Below are 11,962 nucleotides of genomic sequence, written 5' to 3'. Positions count from 1 at the left end.
ACATACAATAAAAGGCAGTCTCTTGGGCTTGCCTCAAGAAAACTAATGTTAGAGGCTGCAAAGATTGCCTAGTGGTTAAGGTGCCTGCCTGTGAAGCCTAAGGACCCAGGTTCGATTCCCCAGTATCCACGTAAAGCAGATGCACAAGGTGGTGAATGCACTGAGTTTGTTGGCAGTAGCTGGAGGCCCTAGCCCACCCATTCCATTTTTTTTTAAACTTTATTTTTGCTTTATTTGAGAGTGAGAGAGTACGAGGTAGAGAGGAAGAGAATGAGCGCGCCAGGGCCTCCAGCCACTGCTAACGAACTCCAGACGCGTGCGCCACCTACCAGGATCCTTTGGCTTTGCATGCAGACGTCTTAACAGCTAAGCCATCTCTCCAGCCCTAGCCCACCCATTCTATCGGCCTCTTTCTCTCCCTCTAAAAAATTAAATTTTTTTTTAATCATTTTAGTTGGGCATGGTGGCGCACACCTTTAATCCCACCACTCAGGAGGCAAAGGTAGGAGGATCACTGTGAGTTACAGGCCACCCTGAGACTACATAGTGAATTCCAGGTCAGCCTGGGCTAGAGTGAGACCCTACCTCAAAAAAACAGAAAAAAAAAATAATTTTAGCTCTGAAGTATTTTGCCATTGGCAAACCATGAGGTTCCCTAGTGCCTTCCATAGTCTGTCCTGAAGTAATTTCCAGAACCTTCTTTGGTTTATTAATACCAACAGTGAAGACAAATTTGGGAGCAACTGTAAACATTGATCCTTATCCAAGGTGCTCCCTAAGAGGCCAGTTTCCCAAGCCCTGAGGATGAGTTTCTGAAAGGGGTGTTAGCCGTTCAGAGAAACTTTTTTAATGACTTCATGCTTAGCACACACATGCTTGTGTTGTATGATAGAATTTGACAATGTAATTCTATTTAGATTCTTTCCTAGCCAATGGTTGTATACCTGTCTGGAACTTGGTGCTGAATGTTGGAGATCCCTATGTTGGACTGTTTGGAGGAAATGGCAGTTAGGTACTGTTTATGAAGGTAGTTCCAGAAGACCTAAAAGCTGTCACTAGTTAGTGTGTGGAATTTGGTCTTACCATGACCCTCCAGATCTCAGTACGTCTTCATTATCCGGAAGCCCAAAACACGCTTGTGTCTAATTGAGCAGAGGGTTTTCCTAGCACAATAGGTCATGCACTGTGCACTTAAGAATGTCAAATTTTTTCTTTTTTATTCACAAGGAGAGAGAATGAGTTTACTAGGGTCTCTTGCCACTGCTGATAAATTCCAGATGCGTGCATCACTTTGGCAGTTCTATGACACATGGAATATCCTTGTTAACATCATTGTATTCTTTCAATAAATAGCCTTCTGATTGGAATAGAAGTCAGTTTCTCTTTTTCAGTTTTCAGAACTTGCTGAGATTAAAGGATAACACGTCAAGAAAGATAGATTAGGGGCTGGAGAGATGGCTTAGCGGTTAAAGTGCTTGCCTGTGAAGCCTAAGGACCCCAGTTCAAGGCTGGATTCCCCAGGACCCACGTTAGCCAGATGCACAAGGGGGCGCACGTGCCTGGAGTTCGTTTGCAGTGGCTGGAAGCCCTGGCGCACCCATTCTCTCTCTCTTGCTCACTCTAAAATAAATTAAAAAACTTAAAAATAGATAGATTAGGGCTAGAAAGATTGCTTAGTGGTTAAGGTACTTGCCTGCAAAGCCTACAGACCCACATTCGATTTCCCAGTACCCATGTAAGCCAGATGCACAAGGTGGCACATATATCTGGAGTTCATTGACAATGGCTAGGAGCCCTGGCATGCCCATTCTCTCCCATCCGCCTCTTTCTCGCTCAAAGAAAGAAAGAGTAACTGATTAATTCTTCACAGCCAGGTAGGTTATTAACCACTAGTCACTACTATTGTGTTTACTGTGGGGAAGGCCGTTGTGCTGGACCAAGGGGTGGTTTAGTGGGTAAAGTGCTTGCTATGCAAGCATGAGGATCTAAGTTCAGATCCTCAACACCCATGAAGACACCAGGTGAAGGAATCCCGGGAGGGGGACCCCACGCTCTGCCTGGATATGGCGACACCCCAAATCACTCACGAGAAGCGGTCTTGATGCAAACTGCAAGAGGATTTTATTCCAAGTGCGCTGGGGCCCACAGTCGTACACCTCACAGGGGTAGAGGACTGCAGAGCCCCAAATGCAGGAACAGGACAGTTTTTATAGGGTTTCTAACAAAGCCTGTGCATTAGACCAATCACTTTTTAATATCAGGAGCCTGCAAGGTGTTAGCCAGTCAGTTTGTGCCACCCCATAGTTTCTAAGCCAATTAGTTTATGACCTTGGTGGTCCGCATTTGCGCAGGTCCTTGGGTGGGAGTAGCAGAGTGTGGTACCAGTCTCCTATGACCTTGGAGGTCAGCCTTTGCGCAATTCCTTAGGTGGGGGTAGCAAAGTATGGTATCAGCCTCCTGTGACCTTGGTGGTCTGAGGCAGGCTGCTACAGCTTATGGTGCGAGCTACTAAGGCTTACAGTGTGGGCTATTAAGGCTTATAGTGTAAGGCTTATAGTGCAGGCTATTTACAGAAACCAAATAAGTGGTTCACTTCATTACTCATTTCCCATCCTTGAGGGCTATCTCATGCCCTTTTTACCTAGTTTTATATTAGGAGCAGGCTCTGATATAATGAAAAGAGGGATTCTTTACTTGCTTCCAACAGAGAGTAAAGCCTGGAGTTTGAGGTATGCAGGGGGCCCGCTTAAGCTCCCCTTGGAGCGTGATAGTATTTCTGAGCTTCTGAATTCTTGGGCCTTTCACAGGCATAGTGATGTGTGCTTCTAATCCCAGACTGGGGAAGTGGAGGATCCCTAGGGATTGCTAGCTAGCTACTATGGCTGAATTAGCTCTAGATTCATTGACACCCCCCCTCCCAAATAAGATATCTCAAAAAATAAGGTGGATGGGCTTTGGGATGGTGGTGACTATATGCAGCATACGAATGCCTGAGTTGCGATCTCTAGGCCCCATGGAAAAAAATGGGCATGGCAGTGGGTGTCTGTAATCCCAGCATACCTATGGCAAGATGGGAAGTGGAGTCAGAAGAATTTCCTGGGAATTTACGGACCAGGTGGCATGGCACATGCAGTGGAGAACCCTGCCTCAAAGTGGAAAACAACTGACATTTGAGGTGTTCTATGACCTTCACATGCATGTCAGGGAACACATACGTCTGTAAACACAAACAGAAAATAAGGTGGGCTGGGTGTGGTGGTGCACGCCTTTAATTCCAGAGGTAGGATCACCATGAGTTCAAGGACACTCTGAGAATACATAGTGAATTCCAGGTCAGCCTGGGCTAGAGCGAGACCCTGCCTCAGAAAAAAAAAAAAAGTGGAAGGTGAGGAAAATATAAATACCTGACGTGTACCACTTGCCTTACACACACATGCACACATACACAAACATGCGTGCACGCTATATATACAAGAACATTGTGTTGGGTTTCTCTTTCATCATTGTATTTAATCCTCACAACTGGTTTAGAGATCTGTGGTAGTTCTCATCTTTGTTTACCTACCTTCCCTCACCTTCTTTGAACAATTCCTGCTTGTGCACAAGAACACAAGGCAGGCCTAAGAGAGATTTTTAGGGGCCGGTGTGTGATCTAATTCATCCAATCAAAGTTTGTAATTAATTACAAGTTTTTCTTTAGTTTTTATTTGCACTTGGAGGGGAGGGGGCATGTCAAGGCCTCTTGCCACTGCAAACAAACACCAGATGTTTTTACCACTTTTTTGCTTCTGGCTTACTTGTGTGACTTGGGAATTGAACTTGGCCTAGTAGGCTTTGCAAGCAAGTGCCTTTAACCAGTGCCCCCTTTCTTGCCCCATCAACTACAAGTTTTTCAAAGTATGACTGACAGAACTTTGTTTTTTATTTGCTAGACAGGAATCGTCAAGGCCTAGGGTCTGGTTCTTTTTATTTCTTTGTCTTTTTGTTTTGTTTTTTTCAAGGTAGGGTCTCCCTCTAGCTCAGGTTGACCTGGAATTCACTATGTATGTAGTCTCAGGGAGGCTTTGAACTCACGGCGATCCTCCTACCTCTGCCTCCCAAGTACAGGGATTAAAGGCGTGTGTCACCAGCGGGTCTTTTCTTACCACAGATGTGAGGTGTGTTGTAGGAAAGGATGGAACTATTCTTTGGGCCTGGCTTAATTTCTTAAACTCTCTGGGATTCAAAGAGTTCCCTTTAACAATCTAGCAAACCCTCCCCACTTTCTGAGGCGCAGTCTCACTCTAGCCCAAGCTGACCTGAAACTGAACCATGTTGTATTTGAGGAGCTTCATTCATGCAACTCTGCCCTTTGGGGGTGAAGGGATACAGTGAATGACACTTAGGTTGGAAGCTGAACAGAGATAAAGTAGTGAAGAACAATTGAGCGTTTTTCCTGTTTTGATAAATTAAACTAACTTCAGCCGCTACTTGCACATGTTAATGTATCTATAATTTACACTTCCCCTGTGATACATAAATGAAATCATGAATATAGTCCATAAACTCTTATATTATACTTTTTTGTTGTTTTCTTTTTGAGGTAGGGTCTTGCTCTAACACAGGCTGACCTAGAATTCTCTGTGAGGTTGAACTCATAGCAATCCTCCTGCCACTGGCCCCTGAGTGCTGGGATTAAAGGTGTGTGCCACCACACTGACAGACAGAGGAGAGAAGGAGAGAGCACAGGCTCCAGGGCCTCTAGCCACTGCATATGTACTCCAGACACATGTGCCACTTTGTGCATCTGTGTGGATACTAGGGAACTGAACTTGGGTCATTAGGCTTTGCAGGCAAGTAACCACTGAGCCATCCCTTCAGTCCCCTTGTATTACACTTTTAAAAATCTTTCTCAGAAGTATTTTCCATGTCACTATATAGTCTCTGGTTTATTTATGTATTTGCATGTGTGTGTGTGCACACATGCACGCAAGTGCATGCACAAACTTCATGGCCTCTTACTACTACAGACACCATATGTTGCATCACATTTTTCTGTCCAGTTTTACCTGGGTGGCTTGGGAATTAAGCCCAGACCACAGGCTTTGCCAGCAAGTGCCTTTACCCACTGAACTATAATCCCAATATCTAGTCTCTTAATTGCTATGTCCTTTATTTAAGTTGATTTTTTGCTAGTTTTTATAGCACACTGAATATTTTTTAAATTTTTAAAAATTATTTAGTTGATGGGGGGGAGAGAAAGAGACAGAGAGAGAATGGGAGTGCCAGGGCCTCCCAGCCACTGCAAACAAACTCCAGACATATGTGCCACCTCATGCATCTGGCTTATGTGGCTACTGAGGAATTGAGCCTGGGTCCTTAGGCTTTGCAGACAAGTGCCTTAATCACTAAGCCACCTCTCCAGCCCATACTTCTTATAGTTTCTTGTAGATTTTTTCTTAAAATATCCAAAATGGGCTGGAGAGGTGGCTCAGTGGTGAAAGGCACTTGCATGCAAAGACTGATGGCCCGGGTTCAATTCCCCAGTACCCATGTAAAGCCAGATGCACAAAGTGGTGCATGTGTCTGGAGTTCATTTACAGTGGCTACAGGCCCTGGTGCACCCATTCTCTCTCTCTGTCTCTTTTCTTTTCACCTTTCCCCCCTCCTCTTCCTTCTCCTCCTCCTCCTCTCTCTCTCTCTGCTTGTAAATAAATGAATAAAAATACTTTTAGGGGGCCAAGTGTGGTGGCGCATGCCTTTAATCCCAGCACTCGGGAGGCAGAGGTAGGAGGATTGTCATGAGTTCAAGGCCACTCTGAGACTACATAGTTAATTCCAGGTCTAAAGTGAAACCCTACCTAAAAAAAAACCAAAGCTGTGTGTGGTGGCGCACACCTTTAATCCCAGCACTCGGGAGGCAGAGGTAGGAGGATTGCCATGAATTCAAAGCCACCCTGAGACTACAGAGTTAATTCCAGGTCAGCCTGGACCAGAGTGAAACCCTACCTCGAAAAAACAAAAAGGGGGGGGGGAATGTTTAAAAAAAATAGCCAGAATAAGGAGTCTGGGGAGGTGGTTCAGTGGTTAAAGAAATTTGCTTACAGGGCCTGCTGGCCTGGGGTTGAATCCCCACATAAAGCCAAATGCAAAATATGGTGTTCATTTGTAGCAGCAAGAGATCTTGTGCATATGCATGATGCATACACAAAAAAAATTTTAAATATGCAAGGCTGGAGAGATGGCTCAGTAGTTAAAGGTGCTTGCTTGCAAAACCCTGACAGCCTGGGTTCAATTCCCCATGCCCCATGTAAAGCCATACACACAAAGTAGCACTTAAGTCTGGAGTTTGTTTGCAATGGCAAGAGGTCCTGATGTGCCCATTTTCTCTCTCTCCCTCCTTCCCTCCCTCTGTTTGCAAATAATTATTAAAAATATGTCTTGGGGGCTGGAGAGATGGCTTAGCGGTTAAGCGCTTGCCTGTGAAGCCTAAGGACCCCGGTTCAAGGCTCGGTTCCCCAGGTCCCACGTTAGCCAGATGCACAAGGGGGCGCACGTGTCTGGAGTTCGTTTGCAGAGGCTGGAAGCCCTGCCACGCCCATTCTCTCTCTCTCCCTCTGTCTTTCTGTGTCTGTCGCTCTCAAATAAATAAATAAATAAATAAAAATTAAAAAAAAATATGTCTTGGTTTTTCAAGGTAGGATCTCACTCTAGCTCAGGCTAACCTTGAACTCATTCTGTAGTCCCAGGCTGGCCTCAAACTCACAATGATCTTCCTACCTCTGCCTCCCGAGTGCTGGGATTAAAGGTGTGCACCGCCATGTCCAGCCAAATAAAAATATTTTAATTTTTTTTTAAATATCCAGAATGGGATAAAATATCCCAAGTGAGATTAAGGTTTCAGCATGCAGAGAGTCTAGTCAGCTGTATGAGACTCATACAAGAGTAAGTTTGATGCAGTGGTATTACAGGCAGGGGTAATAGTCTCAGGACTATAAAAATGAGCCAGGAGAAACTCCCCCGTATAAGCCAAATTTCACAGTCCTTGGTTTTCACTGCACTCATCTGAGTGCGCCTGAGTGCTGGGATTACAATGTAAACCATCATGCCCAGCTTTCTGTCCCTTCTCTTTCTCTTTCTCTCCTCACAAATAAATAAGACTATTTTAAAAGCTGGTTAAGTAATTGCCTCTAATTCCAACACTCAAGAGACTGAAGCAAGAGGATCTCATCCCACGCTACATGGGGAGTTGGAAGCCAGCCTGGCTTCCCACAGTAAGACGCTGTCCTAAAAAGCCACTAGAAAGATGTTGGTAACTTTTCTACTACAGCTAAGGTAGTTTTCAGCCCTGAACTCTGTAAGCATTGATCAGATTATTTGTGCACCCAGGTGCTTTTTAGAAGGAGTGTGAGAAGTGGAGCAAAACTGTGTAGGCCTTGTGCCTTCAAATTAGGAAGAAAGAGCCGGGTGTGGTGACGCACACCCTTAATTCCAGAACACGGAGGTAGAGGTAGGAGGATCGCCGTGAGTTCAAGACCACTCTGAGACTACATAATGAATTCCAGGTCAGCCTGAGCTAGAGTGAGACCCTACCTCAAAAAACCAAATAATAATAAATAAACAAACAAATAAAAGAACTACCTCGCTACTTCTGCCTCAATCTAACACTCCCTCCAGTTAACTCAAACGCTTAGCCATTTTCCCATTATGTCCTTTCTTCAAACATGTCCAGACAATAGTTCATGGAAGATACAGTTCAAATAATAGCAAGGATAATTATGGAAGTGATTAAAAATGATAAAACCTTACATTCATTTCTTTACAGTTTGTGATTGCCTTGCCTGTTTCTTGTTTACCATAGTGTGGGGTCTTTATGGCCCCACAAAGGCCTGTGTATTGAATAATTGGCTCACAGTCTGTGGCAGTGCTAAAAGATGAAGGAAACTTTAAGCGGCCTACTGAAGGGGATTAAGCATTGCCCCTCAAGGAGACATTGGGATCCAATGCCTGGTTGTACTTTCCTAGCCACCGTAAGAACAGGTCTCCCCTGCTACACACCCAACGTGGTCAGTGCTGCCTCAGGCCCGACACAACAGAGCAGTAACCATGGACTGAACCTGTGCACCAAAACAAACTTTTCCTCCAATGAAGCTGATCATCTCAGGTGGTTTTTAATTATTATTTTTCATTTTATTTTATTTATTTATTATTATTAGTTTGGCTTTTCAAGGTAGGGTCTCACTCTGGCCCAGGCTGTCCTGGGATTAACTATGTAGTCTCAGGGTGGCCTTGAACTCACAGCGATCCTCCTACCTCTGCCTCCCTAGTGCTAGAATTAAAGGCGTGTGCCACCATGCCCGGCTCTCGTTTATTTATTTTAACAAAGGTAATCATCTTATATCCACTCCCCCTTCAACCCACTTTCCCTCAGGGTTCTCCTCAGTGGAGTTACTGGTATTTATTATGGGGTATTGAAGGTCTGCATTAATCTCTGGGGGTGTGCTGTGCTTCAGGATATTTCTACCCACTCTGAGTCTCTTTTTTTTTTTTTTTTTAAATTTTATTTATTTATTTCTTTGAGAGCGACAGACACAGAGAGAAAGACAGATAGAGGGAGAGAGAGAATGGGCGCGCCAGGGCTTCCAGCCTCTGCAAACGAACTCCAGACGCGTGCGCCCTCTTATGCATCTGGCTAACGTGGGACCTGGGGAACCGAGCCTCGAACCAGGGTCCTTAGGCTTCACAGGCAAGCGTTTAACCGCTAAGCCATCTCTCCAGCCCCCACTCTGAGTCTCTTAAAATCCAACCCCCATCTACAGTGTTCCCTGAACTTTGGCATGTCTGTTAGGAGTTTGGTTTAGTGTTGAGTTCTCTGTAGCCTCAAGGTTTCTGCTTCAGTGTGTTTTGTTGATTAACCACAGTGTCTGTCACAATTTCCCTGGAGCTTGTTGTCAAGCTAGCAGTGGGAGCAATACTCATGTCGCTGCTTCCTCTGCAAATTTCCCCTGGGTCACAGTAGTTGTGGTATAGGTGCCACATCTGGTAGGCAGTCAGGTATCTTTACCTGTCAAATTGATGGACCTTGGTTCTCCCCAGTGTTCTCTGCTATCTGTACAATAAAACATTCTCCAACCAAGAGTTAAAGCAGCTCTGATTAAGAGGATATGCATAGTGATTTGAGAGACTTCTTGAGGTGTATGCCCACTCTATCCATAAAGCAATGGGGGGCTTATGTTTAGGGTCAGTGAGTTTCTTGGGCATGGTGTTCTGACTTGGTTCCTAGAACCAGGTATGAGTTCTCTTCCACTGAGCAGGTCTCATATCCAATCAGAGGGCAGGTGGTTACCTGCGCAGCTGTGTGTAACTATTGCATGGGTGTGTACTTCTTGCCGGCTGGTTGTTTGCATAGCTGGCAGGAACCCCTGCTTATTCACGCTGTTGGTGACCATTATCCCCCAGTAGCTCGCATAGCACTTTCCCACACCATGTACCTCAGGTGTTTCGTCACAGTAACAGAAAGCTGAGTGACAGTGATGCAAGCTGGGAGAAAAGGGGACATGTGTCAGGGGAGGAGCTGGGGGCAGAATCCCCCAAGTGCTCAGTGCCGTTGCAGCCACAGCACAGGGGTCCTCACCACACAGAACCTCCTACATGGCTACTCCTCTCTGGGCTTTCTTCCAGGCAAGGAAAGATTGGGTCTCTGACAGGGGTCTGGAGGACCCAAGTCTGGAACCTCCCCCCCAAAAAAAACAAGTGTAGCAGCAAGACCTGCCTCAGAGGGAAGGAGCAGCCTTGCCCGAGTGTGGAGGTTGGAATGACCCCAACCTGACCTGGGGGGAGCTGAGCACCCTGCCCTGGCAAGACCTACCATCTGCTCGCTGCTCCATTCCAGGCCAGAGGCTAGAACTGGAAGAGCTGCTCTCAGGTGGCCATTATGACATCCTCTGAAAATCAGACTGAGTTGCCAGAGTCCTTCTCTACACACAGGGATTCTAAAACTTTCCCAGAAAAGCCACTTCTTTTCTGAATTTCCCAGGAGAATGGAAGCAGTCTTGCGTTTCTTGAAAGTACCTGTTTTCAGCCAAGCCTTAAATTAGGATTTAACAGTGTGTTACATCTGCTGATGGAGTTCCAGTGGAAATGTTTATCCTCACTTAAGCTGTCTCCTCCCCTCCCAGAAGTGGTCAGTTGTTCGCATTGACTTCTATTTCTGGCTGATGTGGATCTTATTTTCAGGAAGGCACTTTTGTACAGAGATCAGGTTTGCCCTCTGTGGGGTTTTCTTTTTCGTTTCAGTAGCATTGTTTGTCTTTCCCCCTTTCTGCTTGCCCAGGTCTTCTCCCTCTGAGCCACAGTCCTCAGCTTCAAGGCCCAGCACCTTCTGGGTGCCCACTTACCATGAATGAACAGAGCAAATGGACGAGGCGAGGGTGCTTGCCCAGTTCTTGCTCAGTACTGTTTGCTCCCTGAGGGACTCAAGAGAAATTTCTGAAGGTCTTTGTACCTCAGTTTTCTCAACTAGTGCATGGACATATTGTACCACAGTCGGCTGGTGTGGACTGAGTTTACGTTGCTCACTGTGTCCGTAGCGCCGTAGATGTGACCCCCGGTTCTTCTGTTAATATTACCATCGTCACGGTAGCAGGTGGACTGTCGTGGGGACAACCCTGGACCTGTAATTGTGGGAAGATGACACTAGCCATGCAACCTCCTCACATTGCCTCACCTCTCCCCAGCTCAGCCTGTAAAATAGAAACTACCAGAGCCTCACCTAAGAGGGCTTATGTGGGGATTGAGACAATATATGTAAAGTCCTCAACACAGTTTTGCTCATAATAGATACTCTTTTTTTTCTGAGGTAGGGTCTCACTCTGGCTCAGGCTGACCTGGAATTCACTATGTAGTCTCAGGGTGGCCTCGAACTCACAGTGCTCCTCCTACCTCTGCCTCCCAAGCGCTGGGAGTAAAGGTGTGCGCCACCACGCCTGGCTGATAATAGATACTCTTAAAAGTGTGCAGACCAGGGCTGGAGAGATGGCGTAGCGGTTAAGCGCTTGCCTGTGAAGCCTAAGGACCCCGGTTCGAGGCTCGGTTCCCCAGGTCCCACGTTAGCCAGATGCACAAGGGGGCGCACGCGTCTGGAGTTCGTTTGCAGAGGCTGGAAGCCCTGGCGCGCCCATTCTCTCTCTCTCTCCCTCTATCTGTCTTTCTCTCTGTGTCTGTCGCTCTCAAATAAAAAAAAAAAAAAAAAAAAAAAAAAAGTGTGCAGACCTAGGGATGTAGTGAAAGACTCAGAAACCAGACTGGCGCCATGACAGGCTTCAGTAAGGCGCTGCCCCAGCTAGGGCTAAGTTTCAAATTCCTGCTTAGGCAGAGGACCTGAGTCAGCCCCTAGACATGTCCAGGCAGGCCCAAGACTTGTCCCTTCTGCCTCTCTCCTCCAGCCAATCAAAAGATTACAAGTACATTTACTGTTTAAACCAACCAATCATGTAACCACCTCCAATTTCTTTGTTCAAATCCCTATAAAAACCTTGCTCCCCTGCTACTCAGGCATCTTGTACGGTTCTACTGAGTTGGTGAAGTCAAGAGTCTGAGCTTAAGCCCGAAATAAAGCTCCTTGCCTTCGCATATGTGCTTGGTTCTCCTTGGTGGTCACTGGGGGTGCTGAGAACTGGGCAGAACAGCAGCTCAGTTGGTAGAGTGCCTTTCTAACATGGATAAAGTCACGGGTTCAATCCCCAACAAGACATAAAACCCTGGTGTGGTGGAGCATGCCTATAATCCCAGTGTTTGAGAGCTAGAGGCAGGAGGATCAAGAGTTCAAGGTCATCCTTAGCTCTTTTGAGGTCAGTCTGGACTACATGAGACTGGGTCTTAAGATAAAAGTAAGATAAAATAAAAAAATGTGGAGTTGGGGGCTGGAGAGATGGTTTAGCAGTTAAGTCACTTGCCTGTGAAGCCTAAGGACCTAGGTTCGATT

This window comes from Jaculus jaculus, chromosome 1 (assembly GCF_020740685.1).
Source record: "Jaculus jaculus isolate mJacJac1 chromosome 1, mJacJac1.mat.Y.cur, whole genome shotgun sequence".
NCBI classification, from domain to species: Eukaryota; Metazoa; Chordata; class Mammalia; order Rodentia; family Dipodidae; genus Jaculus; species Jaculus jaculus.
The sequence above is the reverse complement of the archived record's forward strand: the minus strand, read 5'-3'. Positions refer to the sequence as shown.